A 13,859-nucleotide genomic window follows, 5' to 3' on the forward strand; every position below is an offset into this window, starting at 1 on the left:
GATAAAGACCACTTATTAAAAGTATAGTTCACAATAGGTACTTAATGGTGAAATGTTGAGAACTTTTCATTTGAAATCAGAATGAGTCAAGATATCTGCTATCAACATCCTATTCGACATTATACTGGAGGTCCTAGTCAGTATGAAAAGGTAGAAAAACAAAAAGTAAGGATTGGAACAAGGGAAATAAAACTTCCAAACTACTTCGATGATACGAGTATATACATAGGAAATTAAAAGAATCAACAAATGAATTATTAGAATGAATGCATGGTTAGCAACACGAGTACCATGTACCCTCCATTCTTTTATCCCCTTTTGCTTGGCAAAATCACTCTTAAGAACAATTTTTTTTTTTAACATGTATTCATTTCTGAGAGACAGAGAGGGACAGAGCACAAGCGGGGGAGGGGCAGAGAGAGAGGGAGACGCAGAATCCTAAGCAGACTCCAGGCCATCAGCACAGAGCCTGAGGTGGGCCTCAAACCCACAAACTGCGAGATCATGACCTGAGCTGAAGTCGGAAGCTTAACCGACTGAGCCACCCAAGCGCCCCCAAATCACAACTTTTGAAATGATATACTAGAAATTTCTGTATTCAAATCTTAAAATTCTAAAGTTAATCAACATCTTTATCTTCCTCCCAAATTACATAAAACACTGTAACTCTTATGACTCCATTCTTTATATGTTATTATTAACCAGTATTTTTGTTTTATCTTTTTAAAAGAACTATAAATTAGATCTTAGTATTGTTTAAAATTTTTTTTTAACGTTTATTTTTGAGACAGAGAGAGACAGAGCATGAATGGGGGAGGGGCAGAGAGAGAGGGAGACACAGAATCGGAAGCAGGCTCCAGGCTCTGAGCCATCAGCCCAGAGCCCGACGCGGGGCTCGAACTCACAGACCGAGAGATCGTGAGATCGTGACCTGAGTTGAAGTCGGACACTTAACCGACTGAGCCACCCAGGCGCCCCTGATCTTAGTATTGCTTTAAATGGTCAATGATTTTTAAACTTATTTACATATCTTATCATTTCTTTGTTTAACATTCCTTCTTATATCTTAGACCTCCCATTCTGGGATCATTTTTCTTTTCTCTAAAGTAGACACTTAAAATTTGCCTTAGCGAGGGTCTGTTGGCAGGAAACTCTCTCAGCTTTTGTATGTTCTTGAAGAATAGTTTGGCTGGGAATAGAATTCAAAGCTGACTGTGATTCCCTCTCAACATACGGAATGTGTTATTGTGCTGTCTTCTGGCTTCCTCTGCAACTGCTGAGAAATCACACAACAGTCAAAATATTGTCCTTTTAGGGGTGATCTCACATTTCCCTCTGGCTACCTGCAAAGGACAGAGTCCTCGCCCTCAGCCAGGAGACCAAGTGCACCCTGGAGAGTGCGGGGACCAGCTGAGGGGCGTGTGGGAAGATGGGAGGAGGGGACAAACACATCACCTGAGCAGAGCTGCCCGCTTGGGTGTGTGTGATCTCTGCTTCTGCACCCTTTGCAGGAAAACTCAGAGACCAGCTTCTTGGGTGTGTGTGATCTCTGCTTCTGCACCCTTTGCAGGAAAACTCAGAAACCAGCTTCAGCAAGAGGAGAGGAAATTGGAACTTCTTTACCACCCCTGGTGACCAAAACGCTAGGGGGCACCCAGATTTGAACTGGGGACCTCTTGATCTGCAGTCAAATGCTCTACCCCTGAGCTATACCCCCCACTATACCAGTAAGGCCCAATTAACACCCTTTGCCTCCACAGCCACACCCAGGGCTTAGGCTCCGGGTGCCTCTTCAGCACGGTTGGCTGAGTGGCCAGACCTGCTTTACCGCTCACTCCTCTCCCTGCCTGCGAAGCAACAGCTTTCACTCACAACTCTGTCCCGGGCGAGGGCAGCAACTTGGGCAGCATTCCCCGACAGCCGGGAGGACTTCTTGGAACATCCGTCTTGTGGGTTTCGTGCTGAGCACCTGCAAACCGAGAATCAAAATGCCCAGTGGCTGGCCAAGCATGAACACCCTGAAAAAGGGAGAAGACACGCTGACTGGAGAAGGGGTCAGAGCTCTATCCTCGGACGCAGGCTCAGGCCCCTCTGCTGGCCTCGGATCTCCACGTATTCAACCCTTTTAACCGCCTGAAGAAACAATTGGGGAAATGATGGCCCCTCAGTTCCAAGTCCCCCTTTCTGGGCCCCGCTCTGCGATGCTGGCTCCGGGACTCTGTAAACCACGCTTATCCTTTGCCAGGGGGCTTCCTGACTGTTCCCCTGAAGGGCTCTTCGGGGGAGCCCGGAGGGTGGGAGAAGGAAGAAGCCTGCGTTCTGCCCGCTGGGGCTCCTGTCGGTGTCACCGGGCAGCGACAGTCCGTCCCAGGAGCGTCCGGGATTGCCACCTGTGGTTTGGCGTTCATGGGACCAGCCTTGCCCCGACTCTTCAGGGCCACCGGTGCCTCCTTAGAGATCGGAGCCGGGGGCCCACCGAGATCCTCCCCCAGCCTGTGAGATTTAACAAGTTCCTCCTTTTCTGTTTGCTCCCCCAGCCCTAGAGTGATAGCGGCCTCTTATCTTCGAGTTCTCGGAGTTCTGGTTGTTGTGGGTCGAATTGTGTCCTCCCGAGGAGACATGTCACCGCGGCGGTGTGTCCCCAAGCCAAGGAACTCGAAGAACTGCCACCGGACATGGAAAGCTAGAAGACACGAGGGAGGACCGTCCTCTTCAGAGAGGACGCAGCCCTGCCCACACCTTGGTTTCAGACTCCGGGCCCCCAGGGCTGTGAGACAATACGTTTCTGTTGTTCTAAGCTTCCCAGCTCGTGTCTTTGGCTGCAGCAGCTTTTGGACCCTGATGCATTGGTTAACGATTATTATTATTTTTAAAATTTTTTAAATTTTTATTTATTTATTTATTTTTAAATTTACAGCCAAATTAGTTAGCATCTAGTGCAACAATGATTTCAGGAGTAGATTCCTTAATGCCCCTTACCCACTTAGCCCATTGCCCCCTCTAGTAAACCCTCTGTTTGTTCTTCATATTTAAGAGTCTCTTATGTTTTGTCCCCCTCCCTGTTTCTGTATTATTTTTGTTTCTCTTCCCTTAAATTGATCTGTTTTGTCTCTTAAAGTCCTCATGAGAGTGAAGTCGTACGATATCTGTCTTTCTCTGAGTGACTAATTTCACTTAGCATCATACCCTCCAGTGCCATCCACGTAGTTGCAAATGGCAAGATTTCATTCTTTTTGATTGCCGAGTAATACTCCATCGTATGTATAGACCACACCTCCTTTATCCATCCATCCACCGATGGCCATTTGGGCTCTTTCCATCCTTTGGCTTTTGTCGATAGTGCTGCTAGAAACATGGGGGTGCATGTGTCCCTTCGAAACAGCACACCTGTATCCCGTGGATAAATGCCTAGTAGTGCAATTGCTGGGTCATAGGTAGTTCTGTGTTTAGTTTTTTGAGGAACCTCCATACTGTTTTCTAGAGTGGCTGCACCAGCTTACATTCCTATGATTATTTCTATTAAATACTCTGCTCAAATCATGGAGGCAGCTTTTGTTTCTGGACTGGACCCTGGATGCTACTGAAATTGGTACCATTGTGGTCCTGGGGAAACAGACCCTCAGAGAGGGCACTGGGGATAGATTCGGTCTTGTCCTTGGTCTTCAAGGTGGTGCTGAGAGCCTGACTGGCCCCTGCACCTATGACGTGGCCATAAATGTGCTGGCTCGTAGACTCTACCTGCCTCGTCCTGTGAAGGGAACTAGAATTTGGTGTCCATACAACTCGATTTCGTCCTCTCAGTTCAAGGAGGAAAAAAGCATGCTCTCGAAGGGGGCACCTGGATTTGAACCAGGGACCTCTTGATCTGCAGTCAAATGCTCTACCACTGAGCTATACCCCCACCTGCTAGGGGAGCTGTGTAATTAATAAACTTCTTCCGCTTCCACACGCAAGCTGCTCATTCCGACTCAGAGAATTGCTAGTTCTGTGCAACGATAAATGCACTGTCTCGTGCCATAACTGTCCTCCTTTTCACGAGACACCATCCCTTCTTGGCATCAGCTTGGAAGATCACTGAAGGTTCCATCTGAGACAACGGAGTCTGTGCCTGGCTTGGTATTTGGGCAGAAGGTGAAGCCCAGAGGTAAAGCTGCTGTTTATTGAACAGTGACTAGAATGTTCATTGCCAGCTTTTCAATTTTTGTCATATGAAGGTTTAAATTTCGATATGGTCAAGTCGATCCCTTATAGTTTTTCATTTGGGGGCTATGTTTGAGCACCTGGATGGCTCAGTTGTTTGAGCGTCTGACTTTGGCTCAGGTCATGGTCTCATGGTCCGTGGGTTTGAGCCCCGCGTTGGGCTCTATGCTGACAGCTCGGGGCCTGGAGCCTGCTTTGGATTCTGTGTCCCCCTTCTCTGTCTGCCCCTCCCCTGCTCGTGCTCTCAGAAAGAAATATTGACTTTTTTTTTTTTTTTTAAAGAAAATATCCTTCCTTGGGTCAGGATGGCATCCCTGTCCTCCTTTCGGGCTTTGCGTGTTCGATACAGCTGTGACGCACCTGCTGCTTTCTGGTGGAAACAGAGGCTGACGCCCACTGCTGGCTCGTGCCAGTGGGTGCGACGGTTTCTTCCGCATGCCGGTTCTGCAGCTTGCTTCGGGACATTGCTCCTAGAAGTTTAATTCGGAGACTCAGTTTCCACCACTCTTCCCTAGTGAGATCTATATTCGTAATGAACTTTAAAGGCTCAACCTAGCTTCTGTTGCCAGTACCTGAGGGCCCTGACTGCCGCGGCGAGCCAAATCCCCAAGTGCCTTCTGTTCCACACGGCCAACAAACGCGTCTCCAAGGGGGCGGAAGTGAAGCAAAGCCTTCCCAGCTTTCTGCAGTGAAGCGTCAGCTTTATTTTTATTTTCTTAAAATCTGTCATGGCTCAATACCAGTGCAACAGACTTGGCTTTGAGACCCTCCCTCCAGCCCCACACGACGCCAGAGCTGGCTGCCATCGGATCATTGTAGAATTTGTAAGCATTGACACCGAGTTCACGGACAACACGTTGAGTGGCACCAGTTCCAAGGACATGTTGACCGTGAACTTCTCCGGAACGGAGGGATGGCTTCACTGCTCTGTTAGGATAGTTATGGGACCCCTCTGTAGAACCACCTTTTCCAACGGGCCGAAGATTCACACTCCACCGGTTAGGAACTGCGTTCAGCTGCTGGTAACTGACTAGAAATGAGAGTGCTGTTGTGCTAAGGGGTGCACACTCACTCACTACGGTATCGTGCATTCCTAGCGTGAAAGAAAGGAAGTTCCTGGGGGGACTTATAGGCAAGGAAGCTGCCAAATGCACATGGCCCCTGAGCTCTCTTTATTCCACAGAGGAGTGGGTGTGGACCAGGTAAAGTTGGGTGCACCGGGGAACGTGCACCCGTAGGAGGACCTTTCCTTGGGCTGCTCTATATTGTCATGGGGGAGCTAGGAAGACCTTGGAACACCTGCTTGCCCATAACGATGGGAGATTCCTGGTCAAGAAAGTGACCGTGTTAGAAAAGCCTCCTTCTCATGACTAATGTGGACCAACTGAGCTAGGGGCTTGATATGTTGTTGATGGGGAAAGGGCACGAGCCTTCAGAGTCATCTTGATTTGTGGTGTAAACAAGCTAGACATATACACCTTTCTTTTGGAAACCCGACATGTGTGGGGTGAGCAGACCAGGACTGGCATGGCCACTCTGGGATGTCTTTAGGGACACAGGCTCCTTTTAGCTCTCTGGGCAGCCTTTCTTGAAATGTGGATCCCATCCTCAAGGTCGACCCATGGTGCAAGTTGGCAGCTGGTGCTCCAGCCATCACATCTATGCTCCAAGTGGGAAGCAGGAGTAAAGGCCAAAAAAAGGGACATGTTGTGTTTGTCTATCTCTTAAGCTTTCCCAGAAGTCTTGTCCAATGATTGCTTCTTCTCCCTCATTTCCTCCCGTAGCCAAAGAGAGGCCAGGAAGTGTGGTCTTGTAGGAGGGACATAACTGCTGGGTAAAAAAATCAGGGGTCTGTTACTAAGGAAGAGGGGAGAATGTATATTAGGTAGTTAACTGACGAGCTTTGCCCCTTCCACACACACACACGTATCTGTGTGCACACACACACATGCGTATAGCACAGTTTCTACTTTTTTTTTTCTTTTTTTTGGCAAAGGGGGTAAAATGTAGCCAGTATCTAGGGTCACCCCGTTGCATGACTGCAAGGTGCTATGTAATTGGTGGAATCGTATAATACACACCCTGTATATCTCTACGTGGCTGCCCTATCCGTAACCAGCTTGGAGCCCGGAGCCTGCTTCGGATTCTGTGTCTCCCTCTCTCTCTGCCCTTCCCCTGCTCACACTCTGTCTCTCTCTCTTGAAAATAAATAAACGTTACATTTTTTTTTTTTATTGTGGTAAAAGACCCCGGACATAGAATGATTTACCTTAACCACGCTTAAGCGCACGGTTCAGGGGCATTAAGTACACGCACACTGTCGTGTACACAGCACCCCATCCATTTCCTGAACTTCTCCATCTTCCCCAACTGAAAGCCTGTCCCCATTCAGCAATAACTCCCCGCCCCTCGCCCCCAGTCCCCGACAGCTACCCTTCCACTTTCTGTCGCCATGATTTTCACCGCCTCGTGTAAGTCAGCCCCTTTTCATCCTCGTTTGAGTGGCTGGATTTTTATCATATCTTTTATTGCAAGCTGCCTCGGATTCATTTTTTTGAAGCAAGCTTGGGCTAAACAAATAAAACCTGGGTGGTAATAATTAGGCACGAGGGAAACACCCAGAAAGCCTGGGGCAGACTTCCTCTATCCCTTTGGGGAATGAGCTCGGCTGAGGATGTAAACATGAAACACAAGAGAAATGCCACAGGGGGAACATTCGAGTCTTTTACTACATGTTGGAAATCTAGATTCCAGGAGGCTGGGCCTCCCGGGGGGCAAGGAGCTGCCCTTCCCCTGGAGTGAAAGGCCCGTGATATAGAGTCACTTGGATTTGAACCAAGCACCTGTTGGTCTGCAGCAAGGAAAAGCCCAGGGGTGGGCGCAGTGGGAGGGCCAGGGACTGGGCACAGGATGCTTGCTCTCAAATAGCCCCAGCTCGACGGCAATATATTTTTCTAGTACTGAGCCATCATTGTGTTTCTGTTTGACTCTTTCCTGGTTATGTTGTCCTATACTAGTGGACAGGATTTTCTATTATTTTTTCTAAGTTTATTTATTTACTTTGAGAGAGAGAGACAGAGAGAGAGCATGGGGGGGGGCAGAGAGAGGGGGAGAAAGAGAGAATCCCAAGCAGGCTCTGCACCGTCAGCACAGAACCCGACGTGGGGCTTGAACTCACGAACCATGAAATCATGACCTGAGCCAAAACCAGGAGTCAGGTGCTCAATCGACTGAGCCACCCGGGCGCCCCAGGATTTTTCTGTTATTGTATTTAAATGTCTCTGAAGTGAGATTGGCCTTCCCCGGTCCAGGAGGACAGTTCGTTGCTCAACAGCGTCCGAGTAGCTGCGGTCTGTACTGGAACCTCCCCATAAGCTCTCAAGGTCCCCGTGTAGGAGGATGGAGGCTAGTCAAGCTCCCAAGACGACAGACACATCCAAATGAGGTTCTATATGTGGCACTTTCCCTTTATTAAAAAAAAACAACTCAAGAGTGTCGGTAAGTGGATGATTTTTTCCCCACGGTTATCAACAAGGCTTCGATGAACGTGAACATAACCCGTTGCCCGCTGCTCGCGGTTTCCCGAGGACTGATTCCTAAAAGTGGCACGTCAGGCTCCAAGGACGTGGCTCACGGCAGCGCTTCTCAGCAAGCGTGGCCGGTGGCTGTCCTGTGCTCTCCCCTTGTCCCTCCCCTGTGGTCCTGCCGGGTTTCCACGTCGACTCTGCCCCTTCCAGAGGGTTCACCGTCGGCCCCGAAACAGGTGTCCAGAAATCCTGAACTGGCAGAACTTCAGTGTAGTATGGAGCTTGGCTCCCAGACGTGCATACCAGACCCCTGAATTTATAGATGAGACCTGATTTGACCTGGCCCTCAAGACCCCCCCTAATTAGACTCTCCAAGACAGACACCGAATAAGCCAGAATGCCCTCCAGGTTACCTGGGAAACCAGATTAGCTCTCAGAAGGTTGCTCAGTGAAGATATGCAGTCAGAGCAAAGGAATCGAATGCTCCTGAGGGTTTTTTTCCTCAGGCCATGGAACATTTTCACGACTTATTCCTGTTCCAAAGTACTGTCCCTTCTCTAGAGGCCACATCCTCCAAAGTGGGAATCTCGGTGTGTCCTCAGTGACTTGTGCTAGGTCGCTGCGTCCTGTCACCCCCTCTCCTGACCACATGCACACACCCCCCCTTCTCCGTCTAGTCTCTCAACTCTGTGACCTGCTTCTGAATCAATCTTGTGACCTCTGTGTATCAACCTGGGTCCACAAATCGAGGGCTAGAGGATCCATCACTTCATTTCTCTGTGAAACAACTTGATCTCTCTTTTGTGTCCCATCCTGCTGAATGACAGAAATTTAGTCACCCAACTCTGGGGCCCCGCACAACTTCCCCTGTGCTGCACTTAAGTTCCGCTGCCTGGAGAAGTCACTTTGAATGATCTTCCCATAAACACGACTCTCTGGGTCATTTCCGCTGATGGCCAGTCCTATCCATTTTTTGCCGATTCTAGTTTTGCTCCCACGGGCCAATATTATCAAGTTTCAGGGGTATCACCATCCCAAATATAAACAAAAGTGGGAGGGGGTCCCAGGAGTTGGAGGGAAGCACTTTCCCCTAATCTCTGGGCAAGATGAGTCATTTACCCAATCCCCAAGGTGGGGACCCAGCTGGGGCGGGGGGCACAGAGTAGCCAAGGCTCATGAACGTGCCCCGTACACTTGTTACCTCGCCCTCTGTTGCTAGCGATGCTCCTGACGTTAAAGGAGCCCGAAACCATAGCGACTGGTTCTATGAGCGGGCGTCTTTGTTTCTCCCTGCTTGTCAGCAAAGTTCCTTTTGAGAAGTCGGCCTCTCTCCGTGGCGCTAAGAGGAATAAAGAACATTGTCCCCCTCACACGCCAATGCACGGCTTGTTAATGTCAGATGCAAACCCTAATCGGAACCAGAAAATGAAAAATCGTATTGTTTTTTTCACTGGGGGGCACCATTTCCTTCTGTTATATTCAAAAACACTTATGGGAAAGGAATTTTTAAATTTTTATTCTGGAACATCTCAAGTATATACTAAAGTAGTGGCATCCATCATCCCGTGTATGGGCCAGGGTTCTCCACAGAGACAGAAACAGAAACGAGAATGAATGGATTCTTAAATGCATATTTTATGTGTTTCAATCAGTTACGCTCGTTTTTCTTTTGGGTCCTCCAATTGTCCCACCTTTGGCTCTGTCCACGTGACACGCTTCTATCAGTCTTGGGGAATTTCCTTGTTTCCTGTGGGGGTGAGTGTGAGGGTGTGTGTTTGCTTGCGTCTGCGCGAGCAAACTGAGACTGACAGGCTGGGCGGGCCGCCTTTAAGGAGGCATCGAGCCCCATCACAGAGGCTGACTTGAGTTTGTCTGCAAGGTGGAGGGGGGTGGCCCCCACTGGACAAGCGTTGGCTGGAACTTGCCAGGCTGGGAAGGACAGGTTCGGGTTGTGGAGGAGCTTGACTCCCAAGAGAACACGGAGTCTTTGGAGAGGACTCCTGGAGACCCTCGAAGGACCAGGGCTCAGGCCCCATGGAGGGGAGTCCCACAGAAGCTTCTTGCCTGGAAGTGGCTGGGGCCGACCTGGCCGAGGAGTGGGCCTCAGTGCAGACTTTCCACGCTGGAGATTCTGGCAAAACACAGAACAGAGCAGGACATTCAAACGGACCCATGCTGGGTTCCCCTCCAATCTTGGTGGGTGAGACCTCATTTGTTTTATTTTTTTATTTTTTTCAACGTTTATTTATTTGTGGGACAGAGACAGAGCACGAATGGGGGAGGGGCAGAGAGAGAGGGAGACACAGAATCGGAAACAGGCTCCAGGCTCTGAGCCATCAGCCCAGAGCCCGACGCGGGGCTCAAACTCACGGACCACGAGATCGTGACCTGGCTGAAGTCGGACGCTTAACCGACTGCGCCACCCAGGCGCCCCTAGACCTCATTTGTTTTAAAACCGTAAATTATAGTGGGGGCACCTGGGTGGCTCAGGTGGCTAAGCGGCCAAATCTTGATTTCAGCTCAGGTCATGATCTCGCAGCTCATGACATCGAGCCCCGCGTCAGGCTCTGCGCTGCCGACGGAGGGCCTGTTCGGGATTCTCCCTCCCTCCCTTTCTCTCTGCCCCTCACCCGCTAGCTCTCGCTCTCAAAATAAATAAACAGTAAAAAAATAAAACTGTAGATTGTACTTTTGAAAGGTAAATACTGAAGTCACAGGGTTCACATGACACGATGTACAAAAAGTACAAAAAAGTATGTGTGGAAAGGCACTGTCCCACGTGTCCAGGTCACAAAATGTTAGTGCCGAGACGAAATGAGCTAACAAGCCACGGAAAGACGTGGAGAAAGCTTCGACGCCTAGTACTAACCGAAGAAGCCAATCTGGAAAGGGTACATCCTGTACGGCTTTCCAGAAAAGGCAAAGCTATGGAGATGGTAAAAAGTTCAGCAGTTGCCAGGGGGTTCAAGGATGAGGAGAGAGATTAATCAGGCAGAGCACAGAGGATTTTTTCCGGGGGTGGGCGGGGGTGTGTGTGAAAGTACTCCGTGTGATCCTGTAGTAATGGGTACATGTCGTGGTACGTTTGTCCAAACCCGTGGACAACAGCCAGACTGAACCCTCGGGTCCACCGTGCACTTGGGTGATTGTGTTGTGTCCCTGTGTGCTCATCCCGGTACCAGATGCCCCACTCCGGTGAGGGATGTTGACAGCGGGGAGGCTGTGTGCTGGTGGGGGGTGGGGAGGTGGGGGTATATGGGAAATTTCTGCCCCTTCCTCTCAATTTTGCTGTGCTCCTGAAACTAAAAAAAAAATAAGATCTTAAAAATAAATAGATTTAGGGGCGCCTGGGTGGCGCAGTCGGTTAAGCGTCCGACTTCAGCCGGGTCACGATCTCGCGGTCCGTGAGTTCGAGCCCCGCGTCAGGCTCTGGGCTGATGGCTCAGAGCCTGGAGCCTGCTTCCGATTCTGTGTCTCCCTCTCTCTCTGCCCCTCCCCCATTCATGCTCTGTCTCTCTCTGTCCCAAAAATAAATAAACGTTGGAAAAAAAAATTAAAAAAAAAATAGATTTAAAGAATAAAATGAGAAAAAAGGCATGCGGTGAAAATTCTCCCTCTTACTCGTCTGACAAGCCTCCCGCTCCTGGTGCTTGGAGGAAAGCCATACTAGCCGTTTCTTTTACAGTCTTCCCCGGTCTGTACATGTAATTAACCCATAGGCTCTCTCGGATTTTTTTGATATAAACACAAATGGTGGGGGCACCAACACACCGTATCGCCCTTACTTTTCTCATGTAATTTAGTTTTATATAAATAATGGCGTTCCTTGCCAGCAACCATTCCTCTCCATAGGAGGGGAACTTGTCCCCCCAGGTGGGACAGAGCCTCAAAGCTCTCAGGAATGTCATGATGTGACAGCAGTGAGTAGAAGGAATTTTGGGGATAATTGTAAGGGACCAGGGACACCCGGACTTGAACCGGGGACCTTACAATCTGCAGCCAAGCAACTTGCCCCTGAGCTATACTCCCTGCTAGGATAAGCTACCTTGCTCAGGACTTTTCACTTGGGTACCACACCCAAGACCCCTGTGGAACTGGACCTAATGTTTACTGAACATTTCTAGTGTGCCAGATAAACTATTCTAAGGGCTTTATATACAGAGAGGTAGATAGGGATCTAGATAGGTCTATACCATTTAAAAACCATTTGTGCCTGTGCTGTCGCCCCCCCCCCCCCCCATCAGCATCCTCGTCGCGGATGATGATGACACAGGAGATCAAGGCAACTTGCCCCACCTGACAGAGTAAATGACACAACGAGCGTTAATCCCCACTTTACTCAGACCCCTACCTCACACTCATCTGAAGAGCTTTGTCTTCTAAATATTTTTGTGGCAATATCTGTCTTCTAAATGCTGTGTGGAAGAAACATACTTTGAATGGACGCAAAAAGATAGGCCCTATGAAAATTTTGTGACTAAAATATTTACATATGGCAACACACACACACACACACACAAAGAAATTAGCACCAAACATACTCTAATTAGCGTATTTTGCCCCGAGCTTCCCAGTTGCCTTAGCACCCTTATTAAAGCATTTTCATTAAATGTACGAGGGTCTGCAGAGAAAATTGAAGGTGGCTGTCCAGGGACCTGGAAATCCGTGAGTTTCCTCCACCTTCCCAGAGCCGCCTGCCTACTACTGGGGTCTCTTCTCTGTAATTGGGGGAGCAGCCCACCGCACTGTGGGGAGCAGAGGAGCCTCTCTGTACCCTGACCAGCACACCCACCTATCCCCTCCAAACTGCTAGAAGCAACTGGAGGCTTCCCCCGCTCAGGAGCTGCCCACCATCTGCATACAGGTGGCTGGTTCCGATCGATGGGTGCCTGGGAGGAAACTGCACACCAGATTTCAAAGAGTCCCCAAATCCCACAAAACATGAAGTATCTCATTTATAATTAAAAAAAAATTTTTTAAACGTTTATTCATTTTTGAGAGAAGAGAGCATGAGCGGGGGAGGGGCAAAGAGAGAGAGAGAGAGAGAGAGAGAGACAGAATCGGAAGCAGGCGCCAGGCTCTGAGCCATCAGCACAGAGCCCGACGCGGGGCTCGAACTCATGGGCTGAGAGATCATTACCTGAAGTCCCATGCTCCACTGCCTGAGCCACCCAGGCACCCCTATACGTTTTTATATTGATTACATGTTGAAATGGTAACGTTTTGGATTTATTGCATTAAACATATGGCACTTAGTGTCGCTGATTTTTACTTTATACTTTTAAAAAGTTCTCACTTTTGTTGAGATATCATTGACACACCACATTATATGTTGGAATTGAGAAATGACCACCCTCGTAAGTCTAGTTCACATCCATCAGTTATATATATATTTTCCTTGTGATGGCAACTTTTAAGATCTACTCTCTTAGCAACTCCCAAATATACAACACAGTACAGTTATCTACAACCACCTGGCGACCCCGGGACTTCCTTGTGACCCCCTTCCCCCCATCGGGCCCTTTTTTGCTTTATTTAAAGTGCCTACTAGAAAACATAAACTTGGAAACAGTTTGCGTTCTACTTCCGGGCTGGGGTAGACCTGGGCCTCCGCAAGGCCGACCTCGCTGGTGGGCGTTGCCTGTGACCCCAGAGCCCTCCCCCCTCCCCCAAAGCATTGGCTCCGTGTTTCTCTCTGGTCTGGAGCTCTGGGAACTGGGCAAGAAAGGACGCCGGTGGTTGCTTTCAGCTCCACGTCGCAGCCAGGACGCGGGATAAAACACACGGCTCACACAGGGGGCACCCGGATTTGAACCGGGGACCTCTTGATCTGCAGTCAAATGCTCTACCCCTGAGCTATACCCCCGGGCCTGCGGGCTGCGTCTCACGCACGCTCTTCTGCGCACGCAGCCGCACCCGGCCCCGCCGGCCTCGGCGCCCTCCGCGCCTCCGGCTTCGCGCCAAACTGGCCTTTCTTCCCCGAACTCCCGCTCGCTCTCTTGCCCGAGTTAGGTGGCTCCCCTGATCTTGCGCCACAGCCGGAGGCAGCAGAGGTTCGGGACCCTCTCCTCACCTAGACCCCGAAACCCAGGCCTCCCGGAGCCCCTCGCCACGCCCAGCGCCGGGTCTGAG

General features: G+C 49.7%; 3 non-coding genes across 3 annotated transcripts; all 3 read right to left on the minus strand.

Moving 5' to 3' along the window:
- Positions 1 to 1,645: 1,645 nt before the first annotated feature.
- Positions 1,646 to 1,717, minus strand: TRNAC-GCA. The gene has a single exon. It is a non-coding gene; the product is annotated as a tRNA-Cys (tRNA).
- A 2,112-nt stretch (positions 1,718 to 3,829) lies between these two features.
- On the minus strand, positions 3,830 to 3,901 carry TRNAC-GCA. The gene has a single exon. It is a non-coding gene; the product is annotated as a tRNA-Cys (tRNA).
- A 9,620-nt stretch (positions 3,902 to 13,521) lies between these two features.
- Positions 13,522 to 13,593, minus strand: TRNAC-GCA. The gene has a single exon. It is a non-coding gene; the product is annotated as a tRNA-Cys (tRNA).
- Positions 13,594 to 13,859: the final 266 nt, after the last annotated feature.

The sequence above is a fragment of the Prionailurus bengalensis genome, chromosome A2 (assembly GCF_016509475.1).
Source record: "Prionailurus bengalensis isolate Pbe53 chromosome A2, Fcat_Pben_1.1_paternal_pri, whole genome shotgun sequence".
NCBI classification, from domain to species: domain Eukaryota; kingdom Metazoa; phylum Chordata; class Mammalia; order Carnivora; family Felidae; genus Prionailurus; species Prionailurus bengalensis.